Source organism: Lynx canadensis, chromosome D1, assembly GCF_007474595.2.
Source record: "Lynx canadensis isolate LIC74 chromosome D1, mLynCan4.pri.v2, whole genome shotgun sequence".
In the NCBI taxonomy this organism is placed as follows: Eukaryota; Metazoa; Chordata; class Mammalia; order Carnivora; family Felidae; genus Lynx; species Lynx canadensis.
Window position 1 is genome coordinate 3,685,933 of NC_044312.2, and position 23,403 is coordinate 3,709,335.

General features: G+C 40.6%; 1 protein-coding gene and 1 pseudogene across 5 annotated transcripts in view; both read left to right on the top strand.

The window, feature by feature from the left end:
• Positions 1-23,403, top strand: part of GRIA4 (glutamate ionotropic receptor AMPA type subunit 4) — a 408,729-nt gene that overhangs the window by 90,937 nt on the left and 294,389 nt on the right. The window lies entirely within an intron of this gene.
• Positions 18,386-20,138, top strand: LOC115524550 (annotated as a pseudogene).

Below are 23,403 nucleotides of genomic sequence, written 5' to 3' on the forward strand. Positions count from 1 at the left end.
TAATTTTTTTTTAACTTTTATTTTTGAGACAGAGAGAGACAGAGCATGAACTGGGGAGGGGCAGAGAGAGAGGGAGACACAGAATCCGAAACAGGCTCCAGGCTCCGAGCTGTCAGCACAGAGCCCAACGTGGGGCTCGAACTCACAGACCGCGAGATGGTGACCTGAGCCCAAGTCGGCCGCTCAACCGACTGAGCCACCCAGGCGCCCCTAGAGCAAAATTTTTGATTGTTTCATTGTAGAGCGGTCTATATATTTTTAAACTCTAGAACTTAGACAGGATGTAAATATTCCTAGAGACATGATTTCCCAGAAGGCTGGAGAATCTGGCATTTCTTCCTGTGTGTTCACTCTTTATCTTGTGAAGACTCTGCAGGTATTCTTTTTAGCATGGTATTTACACTCTTCTGTTTTATCATTGCTGGCTTACCTGTTTGCTCATTGTAAATCCTAACACAGTACATAGTATTTCCTTCCTTCCTTTCCACTTCCTTCCCTCCTTCCCATTTCCTTCCTCCCTTCTCTCCTCTCTCTCTCTTCCTCCTTCCCTCCCTCCCTTCCTTCCTTCCTTCCTTCCTTCCTTCCTTCCTTCCTTCCTTCCTTCCCTCTCCCTTTCCTTCCTTCCTTCCTTCCTCCCTCCCTCCCTCCCTCCCTCCCTCCAGAAGCATGTTTTTGAAGACCTCTAACCCAGACCTCCAGTGTCTTGTTTCTAACTGCTCTAAAATACTTTTTGTTGTGCATTCATTACTTCTTGCCCATCCCCTCTCCTAGTGGAGGACTAGGCTTGTCCAATGTCCAAATGCAGTGTCCTACAATCTAAGAATCTAAAATTTAGCTGCCTGTATAAAACAACTTTACTCAAAAGATATTTTTTTGAGAGCCCACTTTGTACCAAATAGTCTTCAAGATGCTCAAGAGACAGCATGGACAAGACAGACAGAAACCCTTATCTCCTGATGTTGAGATTTGATTAGGTTGCTTAAAGGAGCCGAACTTTGACCCTAGCCTTATTTGTATTGTCCATGCTGTTTATTTCTGAGATCAACTTAGAGCACTTTAAAATTAAGTTGTAGCATCTATGTACTTTGGAAACTACTTTGATCTTTATGTTCCATCAAATTAGTAAAACTGAGTAATTATGTTAACCATTTCCTAAATTGAGTGTTGTAATCTTAGAAGTCAATAAGATACTCTGTGTGTGTGTGTATTTAAAAACACCTTTATGTAGGAATTTGTTTTTTTACTTCTAAGTGTGTAACGTTCAGTAAGTTATTTAACTTGTACTAAATTTAGTTTTCATATCTAAAACTGTGGATGGTAGGTTCCATTTAACAGTGTTACTGTGATTATTAGAAATATTGTATGAAAAATGGCCATTAACCGTCTACTTACTATGTCACAAAACTCTAAACAGGTGTGAAATTTAGGGACTAAAGTTAATTTGCCCAAGGGTGTGTGGCTAGGACGTAGCAGATCTGAACCCAACATCTTGCTTCATGACACCTTTTCTCCAACGGTCAAACTGTGATGACTGGTGTATATTTACATGCTAAAATGCTGTCTTTTCATTTAATTTGGACTGAAATATCTTTAAAATTTTTTTACCCATTTCCCACCTGTGTGTTACCTCGCAGAACCCTGTATTCGGTACCTTACAATTTTTCGGTTTGGTTTGGTTTTGTTTTGTTTTGTTTTTAACAGACCTGGTATATCTGCCATTTTTTTCTAGCCATTCTCTTCTCTGCTGTGACAGTGTCTGCCCTCATTGTTCCATCATTCTTGCTTGGTCCGTGGCATGGCTCCATGGCCAACGTCGGTCTGTGGAATGGCTCCATGGCCAACGACAGTCCAGGGAATGACTCCATGGCTAACGTCACTGCTGGTCATCAGCATTGGCGTCTTCCCTCTTCTTGTTGAGCTTCTTATGTTTTTATCCTCATGCGAGGGGGAAAACAGATGTCTTTTCTTGTCATGATTCTCCCATTTTTCTTACCTAAATTTGGAAAGAGTGGCCTTACCTAAACAGTGCCAATTAATCAGTGTTTCTTTCCCAATCTGTAGCAAAGCAATCTATGACTGTGTTTGAAGCACAATCTTAAAGTCCTCTAATCTTTATAGTTACATTTGTTTGTTTTTATTTCCCATCAAAGAATGGCTGTTTCTTTGACAGGAAATGAGAATTTAGTTTAGATTTTTTAAATGTATTTTTTGGCTAGGAGCCATTCCTTAATCCTGATGATTTTGGAAACCAAATTCTCAAGGCCTGAAGTATTCAAACTGATTTTGCTCAGCCAGTAACTTGTGAACCCTTTTTTTTTTCATTTCTAATTTTATTTAAATCCAAGCCAGTTAATACATAGTGTAATAATGGTTTTAGGAGTAGAATTTAGTGATTCATCACTTACATACAACATTAGCACTCATCCCAACAAGTGCCCTCCTTGGTGCCTATCACCCATCTAGCCCATCCCCCACCCTCCTCCCTCCATCAACCCTCAGTTCTCTGTATTCAAGAGTCTCTTATGGTTTGTCTCCATCTCTGTTTTTGTCTTATTTTTGCTTCCTTTCCCCTATATTCATCTGTTTTATTTCCTAAATTCCACATATGAGTGAAATCATATGATATTCATCTTTCTCTGACTAATTTCTCTTAGAATAATATCCTCCAGTTCCATCCACGTAGTTGCAAATGGCAGGATTTCATTCTTTTTGATCATCGAGTAATATCCCATTGTATATATATACCACATCTTCTTTATCCATCCATCCATCGATGGACATTTGGGCTCTTTCCATAATTTAGCTATTGTCGTTAGCGCTGTTATAAACATTGGGGTGCATGTGTCCCTGTGAATCAGCACTCCTGTATTCTTTGGGTAAATATGTCGTAGTGCTATTGCTGGATCCTGGACAGTTCTATTTATAACTTTATGAGGACCACCCCCCATGCTGTTCTCCAGGGTGCCTCCACCAGCTTGTGAACACTTTAAATGCTGCATAGCCTTACTTTCTTGTGTACAATTTTGCATCCTCTGGTTTCAGGTCTTTAATAGATCCCATTGCCCTCTGGATGAGAGGCAAGCAAATCCTTTTAAAAGGCTGAAACCTTTGGCATTTCAGTTCTCCTGATAAAATCTCTAGTTCTGTAAAAAGGCAACCTCCCTGACATGTCTCGATGTTTATATTGGCTGCCCCTTCTGCCTGATGCATTGATCTTTCAGTGTCTCTCCCCCATCTCGGGTCTCCTGGGTTACTCACACCGGCTACTGAGGAGTTACTTCATCTTGGAAACTGCCTCCAAGCCCAAAAGACTTGTCAGGCACTTGACCTAGGTTCCTCCAGGGCCCCTGGTGTGCCCTCTGAGTAAGACTTTTCACTTGCCTTTATCACTGCCTCTCTCCATACGCTGGGCTACACCCCTCAGGATGAAGGTGCGTCTGATTCTCCTGTGCCTCTACTTGAACATAGACCACTGAGCCTAACCACAAGGCAGGACCGCAGTAAATCTGTATGAGTCAAACATTTTGTCTTTAATGTGCAGATAGTTGTTGTACAAAGTCATTATATCATCCTTGTGGGCTTCCTACAGGCACTCAGAATGTATGAAAAAGAAGTTTGTGTACTAAAGTTGTGTCACATTTGATAATAGAAGCACTCTGTACTTTGCAAGATACTACTTCTTACTAACATGTAATGTACTGAAATGCTCGCATCTGGTAAGGACTTTTCAAGTTTATTTTATCCTGCATAAAATGCGGTATCTGAGAGATAAAAGAGTAGCATTTTCCTGCTAACATATTTCATATTCTAAAATAACTATTGTTTGTATTTTCTAACATAATTATTACTTTATTATTTTCTGGAACAAATAATAAAAAAAAAAGCCTTCAGAACACAGTGAGTGACTTTTTGATGATATGTGAAAAGGCACTTAAAGGTAGTTATTAACCTGTGTTGGGACACAGCATCCCTCTGAAAAGCCGATAAAAGCCATAAGCTCTCTCTCTTCTGCTCCAGAAAAATGCTCAGATGCACATATGCTCACCTACAATTTTTTTTGCCTACAATTTAGGCCTCTTATGTTTCACTCAAGAAAAATAGGTTAAGAAACCCTAGGCTGAAATCAACCTGAAAAGAGTGTGGACTCAGCCAGCCAAGAGGTAGGATAAGGTGTAAGGAAGGCCAGCATATTCCAGATGGTCAGGAAGCCTGTGCTTCGGAAAAGAATGCACAGTGCTTTATGAACCTCTGAGAAATACTCCCTAACTTGAATGCTCCCTAACACGATGATGTGAATTGTCTGGAATCAAAACACCTGTGCTCATTCATTCATGGACACATTCAGCTGGCCGCTCTGCTGGAGGATGGGGGCTGGGTGTGGATGGGTTATTATTGTAGACGAGGTGATTCCTCTGCGTTTCTCACGTTCCAGAAATAGGGAAATACCATTCTAGAAATCACGTATCATTCTAGAGATAAGGTAAGTGAATCCATCTCTTTATAGAAGTTTCTGCTAATGTGGCACTGATTTTATACCCAGCAGCCATTTTTCATTTATCACAACTCTTGATTTGATGTGCAGACACATGAAGTTTTTAGTGAATGGTAGAGCCGTAAAATGTAATTTAATTAGGTTACTATTAGGTTACTATAATGAAAATTATTCACGTGACATGTACTCCGTGCAGTAATGGTATAAGGTGACGGTTGAAAGCTTCCTAACAGTGCCCCAAATAGGATGAATATTTTTATGTAGAAATTTAGAGAAAAACGTGGCATCTCTTAATTTGCCTGAAATCTTTCCTGTGCGTAGGGAAGCCTCAAATTAGGATAACAGTCCTGTGGCTATAGTAGAGCTTAGGTAGGGGTGGAGGTAATTTTAATCCTTGATGCCATTCATTGAGACTCAGACTCGAGTCTGTTTCCCTAGTAACGTAGAACTGCTCACAATAAAACACCAAGGGGAGACTTTGATCAAATCAATGTGCAAGTAATTGCGGCCTCGAGCGCACTGCAGTGAAACCGAGGAAAAGTTCTTGTGTCTCATGTGTCGGGAAACCGGAGAGAATATGCACAGTCACCTCGGAAATGAGGGGACAGCACTGTGTGCATATGGTGCCATTGTCGGTCATTCTCGGTGATGACCCCGGACGCTCGTGACGATGCACGTGCAGGCGTGGTGGAAAGACTGCTCTCTGAACCACGGGCCCTCTCCCTGAGCACATGCCGTGATGATTCTTTGATTTTGCAGCTGCCACCACTATTCACAGAACATGCTGCCGTTTAAAGGGCATCCATTTAGATGGGAAGTCGGTCCCAAATCTTCACACAAAAGAGCCACCCAGTCTCTGAATATGCTGTGTCACTTCGGTCTGTCTGTGCCCGCGTCTCCTAACTTCCTCCCGGCTGCAGTGTATTATTTGAGGGTATATACACAGCTTCCTCCCAGTACACTTGTCCTCATTTCTACTCTTGATTAATGCTGAAATCGTCAAGACTTATGTTTTCATGAATATCATTTCAACTCGGGGCACATAGTTTCTCTTGATGTAGCCGTTCCCTCGGGAAACCTTTCCTGAAGACCCTTTCCATGTGCTACATGTGCAGGATGGACCGGGGAAAAGACCAGCAGCATCCCTTTGGGTGCTCCAAACTTGCTATTTGATTTTCAAGAGAACCTATGAGCAAGGTTGCTAGAATAACTCAGGAAATAAGCTGTGCTGCCTGGGACGAGATCGTATCACATGACCGTAATGACCTATGAGCATGACCATGACTTCAGGTATCATCCACCTTCTGGGTCATTTGGGAATGGACACAACATTGGTATCTGTTGCTCTTCCGGTTTTCAAGCAGTGTTTCGTTTTTCCTAAGCCACTCTACCAGAAGTAATATTATAACTTTTTCTTTATATTGACACCTTCGACTGTCTACCTCTTTTAGCTCCTGTATTTAAGAATACACTCCTTGAGGGCAAAATCTATGCTTATTCATCTCCGTTTTCCTTCCTAGAGATTGCACAGGACCCTAGCGTATATATCGTGGAGGCACAATAAAATTTCTTGCTGTTCCATGAGTATGGGAGTATGTTCCTGCTTTGATCCTGCAGAGCCTCTGCCCTTGCTAATCCTTCGGTTGGAGACGCTTGTCCCATGGATAGCCACACGATGCATTCCCTCAACCCTTCGCCCGGTTGGAACATCATCTCATCAGACAGGCTCATCATAACCACCCTAGTTACCTTAGAAATGGCACAGCTGTCCACCACAGCCCACACCTGACATTCTTCGTACCCTGATTTATCATTCTTCACATTTTTCACCATCTGGCATATTAATCGTCTTCCATCACCAAAAGCTCTGTGAAGGCACAAGCTTTGTTTTATTCACTGTTTTATTCCCCATGCCTGGAACAGTGCCTAGGAGCTAGTGGGACCCTCGATAAATGTTTGCTGAGTGAATGAATGGATGAATGTTGTAAATCCGTGCGTGTCATATACTGCCTAACAAAGCACGGAGATGTGATAGTTTATTATATGACGCTGGCGTTACAGGGGGAGTGCAGGGAGCTGCTTCTAGAAGCGTCCCTCTGAGATGATGATACAGCTCGCAGCGGCAGAAGCATTTTTGACAACCATCGACCTGATGTGACGCATTAATTATATAACTGCAGACAAAGAGAGAGAAACGAATCCACTCATTTTTGGTATAACTCTTGAGCCTTAGGTAGGTTCCAGAATTTTCCCACACGGCCTTCCCCTTCGCTACTTAGTGAGACAGTTGCTTTGGCAATTCCAGGCTGATGCCAGGCACGTCTTGTGAAGCCAGAGTACATCACTCCTATTACCAGTTTCACCCCCTTGTGGCCCAATTACGTGCCTCCCTTTTAAGCCTCCCTGCCAGCAAAGGTGTGCAAATCCCATGTGACAATTACTTAGATGCTGACAACTTTTCAATGAATACATTTACCTACATGTCCAGGTCAGGGCTGGGCTACCCTCCTTGACAACCTACCCCTAAAATCCAAGCATTCACAGTGACAAATCAGCTCTGTCCTCAAACTGTCCTCTTCTTTCAGTTCCCACTGACATTAAATTAGTTTGGGCCCCCCTCACGTCTTGTGTAGACAAATGCATTAATTACCTCCTCACTGGCTTTCCTGCCTCTGGTCTGGCTCATCTGCAGTGCATTCTCCTAACAACACAAAAATGTAAATCTATATCAGCGTCTCTGAAGATAAATCTTCAGAGCTAAGTCAAATTCTTGACCCTGGCATGAGGCAACACGCATGAATAGACACCTGCTCATTTTCCAGCCTCCCAACTACCCCAGATCCCTTTGAGTTCCAGTCATTTTGAGTTACCTAGAAAATCCCTGAAGCAGTTACATTCTGTGTTGACCCTGGACTTTGTGCATGTTATTCCCTACCCTTTGTAAAAGTCCTCTCCTACTTTTACTAGAGTTTATTCCCATTTCTGATTTCACATTGAAGATGCCTTATCCAGAGATTTCCTAACCCCCTGAGACTGAATTAGGGATCTTTTACCCTGCACATTTGTCATACTGTGCTCATCCCTAAGCGCTAAGGGCTGAGAACACGCAGTGCTGAAATGCATTTCTTTTAAAAATAAATTTTGGGGCGCCTGGGTGGCGCAGTCGGTTAAGCGTCCGACTTCAGCCAGGTCACGATCTCGCGGTCCGTGAGTTCGAGCCCCGCGTCAGGCTCTGGGCTGATGGCTCGGAGCCTGGAGCCTGTTTCCGATTCTGTGTCTCCCTCTCTCTCTGCCCCTCCCCCGTTCATGCTCTGTCTCTCTCTGTCCCAAAAATAAATAAACGTTGAAAAAAAAAAAAAATTTAAAAAAAAAAAAATAAATTTTTTAGGCATGCCTGCGTGGCTCAGTCAGTTAAGTGTCTGACTTTGGCTCAGATCATGGTCTCACGATTCGTGAGTTCGAGCCCCACGTCGGGCTCTGTGCCGCAGCTCAGAGCCTGGAGCCTGCTTCGGATTCCACGTCTCCTTCTCTCTCTGCCCCTTTCTCGCTCTCTCTCTCAAAAATAAATAAACACCAAAAAAATTAAAAGTAAATTTTTAATGTTTTATTTATTTTTGAAAGAAATGGAGAGAGAGCAGGGGAGGGGCAGAGACAGGGAGACACAGAATCTGAAGGAGGCTCCAGGCTCCGAGCTGTCAGCACAGAGCCCAACGCGGGACTTGAACGCACAAACCGTGAGATCGTGACCTGAGCTGAAGTTGGATACTTAACTGACTCAGCCACCCGGGTGCCCCTGAAATGCTTTTCTTACTTTCCTCTTTACCCACTGGACTGCAAATATACCTTCTGAGCTTGACACAGTGCTAGGCACACAGTAAATGTTCAGCATTATGTGTTCAATGAGTTAGTTCTTAATCACAATGAAAGGGTGTTTATATGCATGGAGATAGTGCGGGATAAGTGTCCATATTGTATCTGCTTAGAAGTCACTTTTGGAAGTTCACAGATCCTTCAAGACAATTAGAGGCTTTACAATATGTACCTGTGTGATTTTAAAGTAAAGCGTTGATCTCAAGGCAGTATGTATCCATTCCATGTCCATCAAGAATTCCATTCCATTATTAAAGACAGTGTGTGTGTTTGTGTGAATAGGAAATGAAGTTTATTTAAGGTATTGGCTGGTACTTCCAGCAGGTGTGATCAAACAATTTTTAACCTCCTTGAATGCAATTAAACAGTGTGGGGAAATCATTGATTAAGATTGCACCTTCTCTTAGCCTCTTCCCCCTGAAAAGTGTTAATTGTTGGATGTGTGACAGCACCTGAAAATGAACAAATTAATAAGCTTACTACACATTCTGACCTGATACTATGGAACTTAAAGATGACTTCCCCTAAAATTGGGGTATGACTTAAAACTATAAACTCTTGGGGCACCTGGTGGCTCAGTTGGTTAAGTGCCTGACTTTGGCTCAGGTTATGATCTCATGGTTCATGAGATCAAGCCCCGCGTCAGGCTCTCTGCTGTCAGCCCAGAGCCTTCTTGAGATTCTCTCTCTCCTTCTCTCTTTGCCCCTCCCCACTTGTATGTGTGTGTGCTCTTTCTCTCTCTGTCAATAAATAAATAAATAAATAAATACACACATAAACAAATTTTAAAAAACTACACATTTTCTTATTTATATTTTTCCTGAAGAGTAAATATTTGAGCACAGATATATATTAATTTTTACATAGCCACTTAACATTCTTATGTGAATACTCTTTCTATTCATTGGAGAAAAGTTAACTTATCGTTACACCTTCAAAGATAAACTACAAGTTCCAATTAATTAAATAGAAAATAAATGGAAAATAGAATTGAATATCCAAATATTGAGATGAATGTGGAGCACTCCAAGAAAATACAAAGATAAATGGATAAATATAATTGTAAGATAATTTTATTTTACTTATTTTTTAGAATACGTTTTTAATGTTTATTTATGTTTGAGAGAGACAGAGAGAGAGACAGTGCTTGAGTGAGGAAGGGGCAGAGAGAGAGGGAGACACAGAATCTGAAGCAGGCTCCAGGCTCTGCGCTGTCAGCACAGAGCCCCACATGGGGCTCGAATCCGTGAGCCGGGAGATCATGACCTGAGCCAAAGTCACTCAACCGACTGAGCCCCCCAGGAGCCCCAGATAATTTTAAATGCATGTGTATATGTACTTACAAAACCAAACAAAAATAATAGTGGTCATAAAGATAATAGGAAAACCAAAGAATGAGGAAAATGTAAAACTAATGGCTGGTGGAAAGGGAATGGAAAAAAACTCATACGATAAAATGGTTTTTAGGTATTAACAAATCACAGTACTAAGAATACATAACACATATAGTGTTTTCTAACAGTGAGAGATAATTGACATACAGCCTCATGTATTGTAGGGTGTGGCCCATGTTGGTTTGATACACTCCTATATTGCAGTATTATTACCACCATAGCACTCACTACGTACGACCTCTGTCATGTCTCATCATTACCATTTCCTTTTTATGATGGGAACAACTACTTAAAGTCTCTTAGCAGCTTTGAAATGTACAATACTAAATTGTTTATAATCCCCATTCTCTGCCTCGTGTCTCTAGGAATTACGTATCTACTGGTTGCAAGTTTATATCCTTAAACAACATTCCCCCAATTTTTCCACCCTCAACCCCCTTGTAACCACCATTCTATTTTCTGTTTTTATGAGTTTGTTTGTTTACTTGTTTAGATTGCATATATATGTGATATCATACAGTATTTGTCTTTCTCTGACTAGTCTCATTCAGCATAATCCTTTTTAAGTCTGTCCATGTTGTTGCAATGGTAGAATTTCTTTCTTCTTCATGACTGAATATTATTTCACTATATGTATATACCACATCTTCTTTATCCATTTATCTTTTGATGGATACTTTGGTTGTTTCCATATCTTAGATATTATGAATAATGCTGCAAAACTATGGGAGTGTACACATCTCTTCTTTGTCCTGTTTTCATTTCCTTTCCGTATACAGGCATACCTCGGAGGTATTGTGGGTTCATTTCCAGACCACCACGATAAAGCAAGTCAAATAAATATTTTGGTTTCCCAATACATATAAAAGTTACGTGTATGCTATACTGTAGTCTATTGAGTGTGCAATAGCATTATGTCTAAAAAGCAATGTGCATATCTTAATTTGAAAAGAATTTTATTCCTAAAAATTGCTAACCGCCATCTTAGCTTTCCGTGAGTGAGAATCTTTTTGCTGGTGGAGGGTCTTGCCTGATGTTGAGGACTGCTGACCCTTCAGGGTGGTGCTTCTGAAGGCTGAGGTGGCCGTGGAAATTTCTTCAAATAAGACAGCAGTGAAACTTGCCCCATTGATTGGCGGTTCCTTTTATGAACATTTCTCTATAGAATGCAAGTCTGTTTGATATATTTTGCCCACAGCAGAACTTCTTTCAGAATTAATCTCTCTTCTCAACTTCTGCTGCTGTTTCATCAACTTAGTTAATGTCATATTCTAAATCATCAGTTGTCATCTCAACATCGGATGTCTTCACAGCATCCTCACCAGTAGATTCCATCTCAGGAAGCCACTTGCTTTGCTTGTCCATAAGAAACAATGCCTCGTCTGCTGACGTTTTATCACGAGATTGAAGCAATTCAGTCACATCTTGAGGCCTCACTTCTCATTCTCCTTTTCTTGCTGTTCCCACCACATCTGCAGTGACTTCCTCCACGTAAGTCTTGAATCCCTCAAAGTCGTCCATGAGGGTTGGAATCCACTTCTTCCAAACTCATGTTAATGTTGACATTTTGACCATGAAACATGAATGTTTTTATTGACATCAAGACAAGTGAATCCTTTCCAGAACGTTTTCTATTTACATTGCCCAGACACATCAGAGGAATCACTGTCTATGGCAACTATAGCCTTACAAAATGTATTTCTTAAACAACAGAACTTGAAAGTTGAAATTACTTCTCGACTCATGGGCTGCAGAATGGGTGTTGTGTTAGCATGTATGAAAACCACATTGATGTCATTGGACATCTCCATCAAAGCTCTTGGGTGACCAGGTGCATTGTCAATCAGCAATAACATTTTGAAAGGGGTCTTTTCTGAGTACTGGATCCTAATAATGGGCTTAAAATATTCAGTTAAATGATGTTGTAAACAAATGTGCTGTCATCTATGCTTTGTGGCTCCATTTATAGAAGAGAGGCACAGTAGATTGAGCATTATCCTGGAGGGGACTAGGATTTTCAGAGTGGAACATGACCATAGGCTTCAACACTGAGTCACCAGCTGCATTAACCCTTAACAAGAGAGTCAGCCTGTCCTGTGAAGCTCTGAGGCCAGGCATTGACTTCTCTCTAGCTAGGAGAGTTCTAGAAGGCATCTTCTCCTTAGAGAAGGCTGTTCCATCTACATCAAAACTCTTTTGTCTAGCGTAGTCCCCTTCATTAGTTCCCTTAGCTGGGCCTTTTGAATAACAACTCACCGTAGGCTCTACATCAGCATTTGCTGCTTCACCTGCACTTTTATGTTGCAAAGATGGCTTCTTTCCTTAAACCTCACGAACCAGCCTCTGCTGACTTCACACTTTTCTTCTGCAGCTTCTTCTCTCTCAGTCCTCACATAACTGAAGAGAGTTAGGGCCTTGCTCTGGATTAGGCTTTGGCTGAAGGGAATGTTGTGGCTGGTTCTTCTTCTATCCAGACCACTAGAACTTTCTCCATATCAGTAAGAAGGCTGATTTTTTTTAATCATTTCTGTGTTCATTGAAGTAGCACTTTTCATTTTCTTCAAGAACTTTCTCTTGTTCTTCACAACCTGGCTAACTAACTGTGTGGCACTAGAGGCCTAGCTTTTGGCCCATCTTGGCTTTCTATATGCCCCCCTCCCTGAGCATAATCGTCTCTGGCTTCTGATTGAACGTGAGAAATGTGATTCTTCCTTGCACTTGAACACTTAGATGCCACTGTAGGGTTAACTGGCCTAATTTCAATATTGCTATGTCTCAGGAATAGGGAGGCCTGAGGAGAGAGAGAGAGAAATGAGGGAATGGGTAGAGCAATCGACACGAGCGTCAAGGAGCCAGGACCAATGTTAAAGGGGTTTCCATGGTTTTTCTCTAGGAGTTTTACAGTATCAGATCTTATGTTTATATCTCTAATCCATTTTGAGAAAATTTTTCAGTGTGGTGTAACATCAGGGTTCAGTTTCAAGCTTTCAGGAATAGGGAGGCCTGAGGAGAGAGAGAGAAATGAGAAATGAGTATAGCAATCAACACGAGCATCAAGGAGCCAAGACCAACGTTAAAGACGTTTCCATGTTTTTTTTCTAGGAGTTTTACAGTATCAGATCTTATGTTTATATCTCTAACCCATTTTGAGAAAATTTTTCAGTGTGGTATAATATCAGGGTTCAGTTTAAAGCTTTTCCATGTGGTTATGAGTTTTCCCAGCACCATTTGTTATAGAGATTATCCTTTCCCCATTGAGTGTTCCCGCCTTCCTTGTCAAATACTAGTTGACAATAGATGTAGGAGTTTATTTCTGGGCTCTTGATTCTGTTCCACTGGCCTATGGTATGAAATCAACAAGTGTGATGCCTCTAGCTTTGTTATTTCTCATGATTGTTTTGGCTCTTTGGGGTCTTTTGTGGATTCATACAAATTTTAGGAGAGTTTTCTTTCTTTTCCTATGGAAAATCCCATTGGACTTTTGATAGAAATTGCATGGAACCTATAGATGTCTTTGAGTACTATTTGCCTTTTAACAACATTATTTTTTCTGATCCACATCACAGGGTACTTTTCCATTTATTTGTGTCTTCTTCAAGTCATGTTATTTTCATTATACACCTCTTTCCTGACATTGGTTAAATTTATTCCTAAATATTTTATTGTTTTTGAGGCTGTTGTGAATGTCATAGTTTCTTAATTTCTTTTTCAGATGTTTTGTTATTATTGTATAATTGTTAGTGCTCCTGATTTCTGTATGTTTATTTCATACACGATACTGATTCATTTATATTGATTGTTTAATAGGAATTATTTTGTAGGTTATAATCTCTTAATATATGGCTGCTTTTAGGATTCTCTCTGTATCTTTGGTTATTGGCAGTTTCGTTATCATGTGTCTTAGGGAAGGTTGTTTGCGTTGAGATAATAAGGTGATCTATTAGCTTTACGAAGTTGGATGCCCGATTCTGTCCCAAGGCTTGGGAGGTTGTGAGATATTATTTCTTTAAATAAGTGTTCAGCCTCCTTTACCCTCTCTTGTTCTGGATCCCTGATTACCCTAATATTTGTTCTTTTTTTTTTAAATTTTTTTTCAATGTTTATTTTTGAGAGGGAGAGAGCATGCAGAGGAGGGGCAGAGAGAGAGGGAGACACAGAATCTGAAGCAGCCTCCAGGCTCTGAGCTGTCAGCACAGAGCCTGATGTGGGGCTCGAACTCACAAATCTGAGTTTGAGAGATCATGACCTGAGCCGAAGTCAGACGTCTAACTGTCTGAGCCACTCAGGCGCCCCAATATTTGTTCTTTTGATGAAATCCCATAGATCACATAGATATTCTCTTTTCTACATTATTCTTTGTTCTCCTCTAAATGATTTATTTATAAACTCCTACCCTCCAAGTTGCCTCTTCTGTCTTCCAGTTGTTATGCTCACTGCAGATGCATTTTAAATTTCATTCATTGCATTCTTCAGCTCCAGAATTTCTGCATTTTTTGTGTGTGATTTTGTTGAATTGCCTTTCTGAGTTTCCTTGTAGCTCACTGAGTTTTTCAAAAACAACTATTATGAATTCTTTTTTTTTTTAATTTTTAATGTTTATTTTTGAGAGAAAGAGAGAGAGACAGACAGAGACAGAGACAGAATGTGAGTAGGAGAGGGGCAGAGAGAGAGGGAGACACAGAATCTGAAGCAGGCTCCAGGCTCTGAGCTGTCAGCACAGAGCCTGATGTGGGGCTCGAACTCACGGACCTGAGTTTGAGAGATCATGACCTGAGCCGAAGTCAGACGTCTAACCGTCTGAGCCACTCAGGCGCCCCAATATTTGTTCTTTTGATGAAATCCCATAGATCACATAGATATTCTCTTTTCTACATTATTCTTTGTTCTCCTCTAAATGATTTATTTACAAACTCCTACCCTCCAAGTTGCCTCTTCTGTCTTCCAGTTGTTATGCTCACTGCAGATGCATTTTAAATTTCATTCATTGCATTCTTCAGCTCCAGAATTTCTGCATTTTTTTTTTGTGTGATTTTGTTGAATTGCCTTTCTGAGTTTCCTTGTAGCTCACTGAGTTTTTCAAAAACAACTATTATGAATTCTTTTTTTTTTTAATTTTTAATGTTTATTTTTGAGAGACAGAGACAGAGACAGAGACAGAGACAGAATGTGAGTAGGAGAGGGGCAGAGAGAGAGGGAGACACAGAATCTGAAGCAGGCTCCAGGCTCTGAGCTGTCAGCACAGAGCTCAATGTGGGGCTTGAACCCACGAGCCGTGAGATCATGACCTGAGATCATGACCTGAGTTGGGTGCTCTACCTACTCAGCCACCCAGACACCCCAGCTATTTTGAATTCTTTATCAGCTAGTTCGTAAAATGTCATTACCTTGAGCTCAGTTATTAGAGAATTATTATTATCTTTTGATGATAACATGCCTTCTTGGTTTTTCACGTTTCTTGTATTTTTAACACTGCTGCCTTTGCATCTGAAGTAGCAAAATTCTCTCCTAGTTGCCTCTAGGTAGGGAGGGGTATTCTGTTCAATGGTGCTGTTATTACCTGGGGTTTTCAGTCTTTGTAAGGGTAATTCCACTCTTCTTGCTCCCTCTTGTGGCACAGTTCTTTTTTTTTTTTTTTAAGTTTATTTATTTATTTTGAGAAAGAGAGACAATGAGTATGGAAGGGGCAAAGAGAGAGGGAGAGAGAGAATCCCAAACAGGCTTCACACCGTCAGTGCAGAGCCCAACATGGGGCTTGAAATCACGAACCGTGAGATCATGACCCAAGCCAAAATCATGAGTCAGAGGCTTAACTGACTGAACCACCCTGGCGCCCCTGGCAGAATTCTAAATTAGTTTTTATGTCTTTTATGTCTTTTTATGTATTCTCCCACCTAGCTACTAGAAAGCTCTCTGTAATTTTCCAGAAGGTGGCACTGTAGCTCAAATTTGTGATTTCTCCGTTGCCCACAGACCCTGGCCTGCTTTGGGCCTCTCAGCTGCTGTACTTAGGGGCGCACCCAAAGAGCCTACTCAGTGTGTGAGTAACACTTGGGGCATTGAGGGTGCCTGCAGACCAGGTAGAGAGACCCTCAGGTGAGGGACATCCAGGGGCTCATGGGAGGGCTTCCTCCTGAAGTCCTGAAGAAGCAGGAACTGCATCCCCTCCATGCTCATTCATAATCTTACCTGCCTCTTTGCAGATCTCCTCCCTTCCCCCAGTCACAGAGGTCCTGTCTCAGTTTTCCGGATGCTGCTGGAGAGAATGGGCAGTCACTCACCACTCTCCTTTTCTTCACTAGAAGGGGTCACCATCACCTGATAGTACAGTTCCATGCATTGTTGCTGTGTGTGTGTGGGGGGGGGGGGTGGTTCTTCTTACTATTTCCACAGCATCCACACTCACATATACGTGTTTTCTCCAAATGCATGAGAAGCCAGACTTCTGGGATTCCTCTCTCAACTGTGGCCGCCCATGTCTTCACTCTCCAGGTTTCTTTCCTGACCTTGACTGGAGGGGCTGGGGCAGGTGCTCTGCTCTTCAAGCTCTATAGCCTGAGCGGGGAGGGGGCAAAGGCCCCATAGAAAGAAAAGTGGCTAGTGTGGTTAAAGCCCACAAAGTGGCCGTCTGTGAGGGCCGGAAGATGGGGGACTGGGTGGGCCTAGTTAGGAATTCGGTCTTCATCTTAATAAATGCAGAAGCTTTTCAAAATCTTTGAAAGAAAATGAACAAATTTACATTTTTTAGAGATAACTCTGGATCCAATGTAGAGAGAGCATTGGAGGAGGACATGGGTATTTGCTGAGAGTTTCTCAAGCAGCCTAAGAAAGATGTGGATGAGTGGGGGAAAAACGCTATAACAACTCCAACAAAGAAGATGAAGTATTTAAGTGATAAGAAACTTCATGAAGAAAATTTTAAAACAAAACAGAAAGACACAGGAGAGGACTTGAACAGGTGGACAGACATCTCCTTTTCTTGTATTAGATTATGCAATGTTATAAAAATTTCAGTTCTTCCTAAATTAATTTATAAACGTAACTCAGTCCTTATCAAAACACGAGCAGTTGGGGTGTGTGTGTGTGTGTGTGTGTGTGTGGTATAAGACAAATTGATAATCAAGTTCATATGGAAAACATTTAAGAAGAAGCAGGAAAACACTGAAAAAGAAAATCTATGAGAAGCTATGAGCCCCCCCCCCTCCCCTGGATATAAAGGTATAAAGGTGTACTTCAAAGTACCCATAATTAAATTAGTGTGGCACTGACACATAAGCAGACAGTGAGGCCAGGGGAACAGAGTAGAAAACCCAGAAATAGATCTAAGTACGTAAGGAACATATTCTATGATACAGCTACTCTCTTTGGGTTATTACTGGGACACAGATGGACTTTTTTTTTAATGTTTGCTTATTTTTGAGAGAGAGAGAGAGAGAGAGGGAGAGAATGAGCAGGGGAGGGGCAGAGAAAGAGGGAGACACAGATCTCAAAGCAGGCTCCACGCTATGCACTGTTAGCACAGAGTCTGATGCAGCACTTGAACTCAAGATCTGCAAGATCATGACCTGAGCTCAAGTCGGAGGCTTAGCCAGCTGAGCCAACCACGCACCCCAGATGGACTTTTAAGTAATGGTTGTAGAACATCTGAGTAACCATTTGGAAAAAAAATTTTTGATACAGTTCTTATAAGATATACCAGAGTAAACTCCAGAGATCAAGAATTTAAACATAAAAAATGAAAACATGTAAGAACTAGAAGAACACAGGGATGAATGTCTTCACAATATCATAGATAATTGATAAACTAGAAGAAAATATTTGTAGCATGTAACACAAAGAGCTAATAATCTCAATATATTAAGAACTCTTAAAATCAAAGAAAAAGAAACTGAAAACAATGGAAAATATGAAATAGACATCAGCACAAACTCACACATATTAAAAAGATAAAAATGGCCCTTAATTATAATGTCTTTTCAAGTTCAAACATACTTAGAAAAATACAAATTAAAATAATGTCATTTCTCAGTGATCAGATGGGTAAAAATTAAAAAGTATGACAACATATCCTCTTGGTGAGGCTGTGGCTAAACAGGGAGTGTCCTATATTATTAGTGAGAATGTAAACTGGCACAGTCCTTCTGGTGGAAGTTTAATAACAGAACTTTATATGTGTGTATGGTTTCATCAAGCAGTCCCACTACTAGGAATCTGTTCTGAAAGGTACTCCTCGAATACTATATTTACACAAGGTTTCTTCCCTGCAGGGTTATTTGATTTGTATCATATCAGAAGCAATTAAATTGCCCATACACAGGATAGTGTTTGATTAAAGTATGATGCATCCACACAGTAGAGTACCAAGAAACTGAAAAAGAATGAAGACCTGAATGAAATAATATGGGGACATTTCCAAGACTTATTGTTAACATTCAAAACAAAAATATGCATGGTGCATGCAGATTGCCAGGCCTGGGCCACCAGGAAAGGGATGGAAGCCACTGGGTGACACAGACGGTGACATAGCGCAGAGAGGGGGCACGGACTGATTGCTCTGTGTGCTGAGCACTGCCTCCCTTGCCTCTTCAGGTGCACGCCCACAGCCTCACCAGGTGAGGCCACTGTGCAGGCAATGGTTCCTCATCTCACTCAGGCTTATGCCAAAGATGTAAAATTTGGTGCAGGTATCTGAGCCTTAATGCTTTGAGCTGTTGCTGGAGTGATGATTAGCAATTATTAGTGAGTGAGTAGTCCCAGAGTATCAGTCTCAATTGACTTAAAGGATAAAGATAACAATGTGTGGACTCTACTTGTTCAAGATGTTGCCACTAACACAAAGAAAAAGACCAGAGATCCCCCACCACTGCTACCACATCAGTATCCTCTCTTGCCAAGGAAGGCTTGGAGGTTAGCCAAGGTGCTAATCTAGTGGAAATTAGGAAAGGTGTGGTGTTAGCTGTAGATGCTGTGATTGATGAATTTAAGAAGCAGTTCAAACCTGTGTTGAGCCCCAGAGAAATCACTTAGGTTGCTATTATTTCTGCAAGCCAAGAAATGAGCAATATCATTTCTTATACAGTGAAAAAGATTGAAAGGAAGGATGTAAAGACACCAAAAGATGGGAAACACTGAATAATGAATTATAAATTACTGGATTGCAGTTTGATTATGTTTCTTCATACTTAGTATACATCAGAAGCTCAGAAATGTGAATGCCTGTGTTCTATTGGGTGAAAAGAAAATGTCTGGTGTCTACTCCATTATACCTGCAGTTGAAATTGTCAATGCTTATTGTAAGCCCTTCATAATAATTACTGAAGATGTTAATGGAGAAGCTCTAAATACACCCATTTTGAATAGTCTAAAACTTGGTTTTCAGATTATAGCAGTCAAATCTCCAGGTTTTGGTGACAATGGAAAAACCTACTTAGACACATGGCTATTGATGCTGGTGGTTCAGTGTTCAGAGAAGAAAGGTTGACCCTAAATCTTGATGCTCAGTCACACATTTAGGAAAAGTTGGATAGAGATGTCATTGTGACCAAAAATTAGCCAGTGTGCTCGAAGGGAAAAGATAACAGACTCAAATTGAAAAATCTATTCAAGAAATCATTGAGCAGTTACGTATCATAACTGGTAATTATGAAAAGGAAAAATTGAATGAATATCTTGAAAAACTTCTAGATTGAGTAGCTCTGCTGCAGGTTGGTGGGACAAGTGATGTGGAAGTGAATGAAAAGAAAGACCTGCATATGCCCTCAATACTACATGTAAGCTGTTGAAGAAGGCGTTGTTCTGGGAGAGGGTTGTGTTATTCTTCAGTGCATTCCAGCCTGAGACTTGCTAATTCCAGCTAATGAAGATATTTTCAATGATACAGAAATTACTAAAAGAACACTCAAAATTCTTGCAAACAGGGTGTGTGGGTGGCTTAGTCAGTTAAGTGTCCAACTCTTGATTTCAGCTCAGGTCATGATGTCATGGTTCATGGGATACAGCCATGCATCGGGCTCTGCTTTGACAGCATGGAGCCTGCTTGGGATTCTGTCTCTCTGTCTCTCTCTGTCTCTGTCTCTCTGTCTCTCTCAAAATAAATAAAGAAATAAACGTTTAAAAATATGCTTACAAAGGTCATTACTAAGAAAGTAGTTGTTGTAGGATCATTGATAGTTGAGATAATTATGCTAAGTTTCTCAAAAGTTGGTTCTGATACTCTCCTTGGAGATTTTGTGAATGTGATGGAGAAATGAATCATTGATCCAACCAAGTTAATAAGAACTGTTTTATCGGGTGCTGAAGAGAAGGACCATGAAACAGGTGGAATCGTCAGGGAGGATATGTTCTACTTTCTAGAACAGTGCTTCACCATTACTAATAAACTATGACAGGGTGCTTGAGGCAATGTTTCTCACCAGTAATTTTAGAGAAGTCAGTTAAAGAAGTTGAAAAGGCTGGCTGATGTTAAGAAATTCAATATACCCATAGTTACTAGTTTCATTTAACAATATAGAATGATCTATCACTGCCATTGTCCATGCCTACAGATAATTTATTTTGTATTGTTAAATACAAGGCTATTTGTACATTCACCAAAAAAAAAAAAAAAAATGAACAAACAAGAAATACACTGTGAAGGTGTCTATAATGTGCTATTCTTTATGTAATGAAAAAGGGAGAATGAGAAAATACACATTTATCCACTAATGTCTTCAAAAGAAATATAGAAAAATAAACCAGAAACTAATGAGATCGGTTGCCAACATAAGTTGGGTAGGAGTGGCAGTTCAAGAATGTGAACAGAATGAAACTTCTCTTCGTTTTCTGTATAGCACTGTCTTTTAGGACATACCCAAAACATAAATAAATAAACCGACCAGGATGTGGGGGAACCCAAAATAGAATACAAAAAAATAACAAATTTACCTGACGGTGTTATAAATGAATGACATAACTATATCGAAGGGGGTAGAGAAGACAATAATTAAGTGATGTGAGGGACAATATTTGATTGCATACCATATGCAAATATATCCCCCACCACATACACTATATTGTGTAAATTTGTTTTTAACAAACGTATTGACTAGAGATTCTGAAATACTATGTGCATACTAAGATTTAGCAGATAGGTAAATATATTGTAGGTAATAAGAGCCGGGTTACAAATAAGAAAAGGGGAAATGCTAGAAAGAGCCTAAAATTGGACGTGTAAGTATGAACCATGGCTTCAATATATATACAGAACCTTAGGTATAGAAATAATTATAATATGTATGTGTGTGTTGAGTGTCCATACATGTGTTTCCTAGCTCTGTCTACTGAGAGGATCTGGAGGCAAGAACATTCCAGGGGCAATGAAGACACCTGGCATCCAGATCTTAATTCCTGAATAGCATTCTACAATTAAAGGACAATGACTTTTAGAAACATGGGTGATTACAGGGGCACCTGGGTGGCTCAGTCGGTTAAGCGTCTGACTTCAGCTCAGGTCATGATCTCGTGATGCGTGAGTTCAAGCCCCGCATCAGGCTCTGTGCTGACAGCTCAGAGTCTGGAGCCTGCTTTGGATTCTGTGTCACCCTCTCTCTCCGCCCCTCCCCCACTCATGCTCAGTCTCTCTCTGTCTCTCAAAAAATAAATAAACATTAAAAAAAAAGAAAAAAAGGATGGTAACAGGGCTAAAACAGATAAAATATAGGATGAGGCAAGATCATCTTGTATCAGAAAGCAAGGAAATGTTTATAAAATGATTGGGTAAAGCATGAGGCAAAGGATTCAGTAGCCAACTTACAGAAGCTACCAATGGCCAAAATCTGGGACAATGTGAACAAAACAACAAAGAACAAGTAATGGTCATAAGGTTAGACAACCAAAGAATAGTAAATATCCATGAGTCCCAAATGATGTCAACAGTAAAGAACTGAATAAATAAGTAATTAGGGGAGAAGAGACAGCCCTTGTCTACAATATAGTTGCAATGAATAATGTAGAAGAAAGGATGCAAACAGAAAATCACGGGTAAGCAAACAATACGGTAATTGTTGCAGGAAAGAATTATTGATGGATGCTAAAACTAATAGGTGAAGCTATGATAAGAAACAGGATGTCTGAGTTGTCTCTAAGTATTTCTCCACAAAATACTTCTTATTAATTGAGGGGGGGGGAATGCAACTTGCCCCTGGAGAAATCTGGCAGACACCCTCTTATCCCAGTGACTGAAGTTGACATCACCAGTTATTAAGACCTGCCAGCATCGTGTACCTCTACCCTGTGGAAGGCACAAGGGTACAGCATTTCTTCTGTGGTATTTCTGCCACATGTGACAACATCAGACCCTGAAATTAGGAAGCATTGTAAAAGACACAGGGAGGGACGGAAAAGGACAGCTGTTGAGGGTGCTTTGGGTTACGATACCAACAGTGGAGGTAGAGGTGAAAGAAATGAACTGTAAGAAAAATAGCAAGTCAACAAAACTTGATAAAACAGGATTTAAGGTGGTGTATTCTAAAAAAATTTTTTAATGTTTTATTATTTTTGAAACAGAGAGAGACAGAGCATGAACGGGGGAGGCTCAGAGAGAGGGAGACACAGAATCTGAAGCAGGCTCCAGGCTCTGAGCTGTCAGCACAGAGCCCGATGCAGGGCTCAAACTCACGGACCGTGAGATCGTGACCTGAGCCTAGGACGCTTAACCGACTGAGCCACCCAAGCGCCCCTAGGTGGTGTATTCTAGAGAGCGAAGGAGATTTAAAGAAAGTCACCCATGGTAATGACCTACAATCCTATTTAGGATGTGCTTTGTAACTCTGTGGGATTTTTAACAAAGTTCCCTGAGATATGAATTGTAAATGACATCTTTTTGACTAATTAGGCCTTTTTATTTGGTATGTTAAGTTGCTTGGGAAGCACTGTCAAGCAAATAATGATAAGCTTTAGGTTATGTTTTCGGGTAGATGCTGTAGCTGTTCTAGAAATCCTATGAATTCCTAAAGTTTTAATATGTTCTGATGTGGAGTCATCACTTGACATTCTAATTATTACAGTGTTATGTGTCACAGAAAAAGAGATAAAAGAAAGACACCCCAATTTGTGGGCTGCACAACAGGTGGATAATCTTGCCATTTCTTAACCAGAGCAGGAGACCAAGTTTTACTAAGACTCATCCTCTGACTTGGAAAGACTGTTGATTTATTTTTTTTTCAACGTTTTATTTTTATTTTTGGGACAGAGAGAGACAGAGCATGAACGGGGGAGGGGCAGAGAGAGAGGGAGACACAGAATCTGAAACAGGCTCCAGGCTCCGAGCCATCAGCCCGGAGTCCGACGCGGGGCTCGAACTCACGGACCTCGAGATCGTGACCTGGCTGAAGTTGGACGCTTAAACCGACTGCGCCACCCAGGCGCCCCTCCTCAAATTCTTTTAAAATGAGCTTTTGGAAAAGGGTGGGTATGAAAAAAGGGGAGTATTTGAAAGATATAAGTAAATAAAATTGGTCTTTATAAAGATTCTATTAGATTAAAAGTATTAAATTCTAAACATTGTAGAACTTGGGTTCTATTCTTATTAAACATTAAAGCTTTAAGATAGCTTATCTAATAAAGGTTTTGTTTTTTTAAAAAATTTTTTTTCAACGTTATTTATTTTTTGGG